We start from the raw sequence: 3,558 nt of genomic DNA, 5'->3' as shown, positions 1-3,558 counted from the left end.
GCCACGAGATTTTGTTTAGCATTTAATAAGAGGATATGTTATGCTTTAATATTCACATTAAGCGTGAATGAAACAGTAATACACTTTAAGGTCAAATCTCTAATGTTATATAGAAAACAAGACGTAATCAAAGCAGTTTATTAATTCACGTTTGATAGACAACGTTTGGTTCACAACGTTATACGATAGAAATTTGATCAACTCATATTTACTGTGAAAATTAAACTACGCGTGATCTGTTATTATTTTCTTTTAACTTTAAGTTAATTGAAAAATTAGCCGGAGATCCGTTTTTCCCCCGGTTGTAAAACATACTTAAATATATTTTAATCAAAACCAAAATATATAGCGTTCCAGCCGTGTTCCATAATGTTTAAGCTATCGGTTGATAGATAAAAAAGATTTTTAAAAACACTCCTGATCAACAAAGACAAAATTTCAAACATTTTTAAAAAGAATGGTGCCACTTTTGGGCCGTACGTGAAACTAATATATACCTTCTTTATCTTTTGGCTAGGATCCGAGTGTAGTATCTGTTCTGTCTAGATACAGCATAATGATATCGTTTTCTGGTCGGCCGTATAGTGGAAATATATCACAGACTTCTATAAGGATATTGGAAATAAACCGTAATAACTATATATATATATATATATATATATATATATATATATATATATATATATACGTTTTTCTTTATTACCGTTTTTTGTGTTCAGTTACATTTTTGTTTCAGCTACACGACCGTATTTTTGGCCGTTACGTGGCCTCCTCAGACTTTACAGAACTGTAAAGGCCACATAACGGCCAAAAAATTGTCGTGTAGCTGAAACAAAAATTAAACTGAACAGAAAAAAACGGTAATAAAAAATAAAAGGCATATTTGCTCTACAAAAGTATTGAGCACTTTCTTCAGGTTTTTATTAATTACCATTTCTACTATATATATATATATATATATATATATATATATATATATATATATATATATATATATATATATATATAAAATAAAAATTACAATTAAATTTACCAAAATGATCCAAGATGGTAAAATTAAAGTATATTATAAATATTAAAGAATTAATATTTATAAAATTATCTCAGGCAGATGTAAAATCTCGATAAAACCAAATAGGAAATAGAGCTTATAATATGAGCAAACAGTTAAGAAAATGTGTTAAAAAACACTTTGAAAAAGAGTTAAAAACATATTTAATCTGAAAAGGAAACACTAGATAAATGGATAGTCCTTAATCCGCGGAGTTTCGAAGAAATACTTTCCTTCTCATCAGAGAGTAGGAATTAGCAAAATGCGGGATCGGATTTTGCATGCAGAAGTATTTGATGAAACAACAAGTAAGTCAAAGATCTTACTTGAAAACAAAAAAAAGTGAAGCAGAGGGAATATGGTGAAGAAAAAGGTGATTACACATGAATGGATAGTCTGGTGGAAGGTAAAAAAATTCATTCTATCCATTCATGTGTAATCACCGTTTTCATAAAAGAACGTTCCACATGAATGCAATCATGTGACCCGCATCCTGACGTTTTGCGAGCCTGTGTCTCAGAGGATATACACTTTGAAAAAAAATGGAAAGAACAGCCAGACATAAAAAAAATGAACACAGGCAGACATGTAGACAGACAGTAGTATTTCATGTTTATGCAACCGGCAGTGTTGGAAATGGGACTTACTGCCAGTCGAAAGATTCATGCAAATCTGAAAGATCACTTTTAACTCTACAGCTTGGTATTAAACCCCTAGGCCACTGTAAACAAACATGACAACGCAAAGAATTTAAATTATATATTATGTCGAAATATTTAATTAAATTAGATCTCTCCAGTAGGCTTAACCATATAATGTTCATCGGCAGATGGTATAATATATATATATGCATATATATATATATATATATATATATATATATGCATATATATATATATATATATATATATATATATATATATATATGTGTGTGTGTGTGTGTGTGTGTGTAGATACATAAATAAATAACTTATTTATTATTGGCTCAAACGGAACTTTCACACGGGTCTTCAGAGATCTTTCCCTGAAAACAACCGTGGTGTTCCCTGGAAGCTGAGTGACAACAAGTCTCCCCAGGTTTCCAGTATTCTCCACCTCTTTCGATAATATTTGCAAATAAATTTGCATTATCGCAACAGCTGCTTGCCATTGATCTCTTGTTGGCAGCAGCTATTGGTCTTTGCTGGGATTTGAGTGGCAATAAGCCTCCCCAATGTCCAGTTCTCTTCGCACTTTTTCGGCTGAGGTCTGGTCAGTTCATCGGTCTTTCCTTCCTCCTTGACTCTACTTGGTTATTTGGTCTCGTTCTTTTTTTTTTGGGGGGGGGGGTGATGTGGCAATTGGGTTAGAGAACTTATAGATATTCGATTTCAGTCTTCTTGGTTCTATGTCGTGTTTTATTATTATTATTATTATTATTATTATTATTATTATTATTATTATTATTATTATTTACTCATAAGGAGTAGTCACACAAACCATCAAAAAAGATTGCTCTTGGAGACCAACATTTGGGATTCTCTGGAGTGTGAGTGATAACAAGTCTCCCTAGATTTCAAGTACTTTTCACCTCTTTCGATGACCGCCACAGCCGCTTACCATAGATTTCTCATTGGCAGCAACCATTTGTCTTCACTGGAATTTGGGTGACAATGAGCCTCCCTCTTTGCACTCAACCAGCGGAGGTTTGGTTAGTGCTGTTTCTCCTCAGTCTTGCATTCTTCATTGACCCTCATTTATTTGGTTGGTGCAAGTTTATGGTGACGTACACTAGAAAAGAAGGGGGCGGTATCTTACAGTTATACCGGTGATTCAATGTGGTGTTTTTTTTTCGTCTTTTACATCTATAGTCGTTTGTGTATGTCCAATCTGTGTAATCTACACATTCAAGAGGTTTTCTTAACATTTCAGCAGTTTTCATTATTGTTACCCGTTGTATCTTCTCAGCCATCCCTCTGATTCCAATCTCTCCCATTCTTTTTTCAAAGTTTTTCATCATTTTTCCTAGCGTCCCTACTATTTGTGGCGTTATCTTAACTTTCTTCATTTTTCAGATCCTTTTGAGTTCTCTGGCAAGTTCCTTGTATTTGCTCCGCTTCTCTATGGTCTGGTGGAACGGCAAAATCTACAATCTCGCAAGGCTTTTCCGTCTTGTTAACTATTATGATATCCGGCCTTCTTGCTTCTTGCTTGGATGGGTTTATCCGTTTTTATAGCCATGTCTCATGGGCACATGTGATATTCATTCTCAGCTATTCTATTATTCATGTTTACGGTATCCTATCATATGCTTTGTTATAGTTTATCCCTGTCACGACTATATTCTTTTTTCTACATTCAATCTCCATCAGAATTTTTTGGTCTATGTATAAAAGGTCATGCGTTCCTCTTTTTCCTTGCTGGCATCCTTTTTATTTCTCTGAGAGTAGTCCGCGATTATGATGGGATGTATAAGTTAATTTTAGTTGTGCTTTAAATATTTTCCACATTGTAGGTATACATATTAT

Source organism: Euprymna scolopes, chromosome 40, assembly GCF_053919585.1.
Source record: "Euprymna scolopes isolate OS-2025 chromosome 40, ASM5391958v1, whole genome shotgun sequence".
NCBI classification, from domain to species: Eukaryota; Metazoa; Mollusca; class Cephalopoda; order Sepiida; family Sepiolidae; genus Euprymna; species Euprymna scolopes.
The sequence above is the reverse complement of the archived record's forward strand: the minus strand, read 5'-3'. Positions refer to the sequence as shown.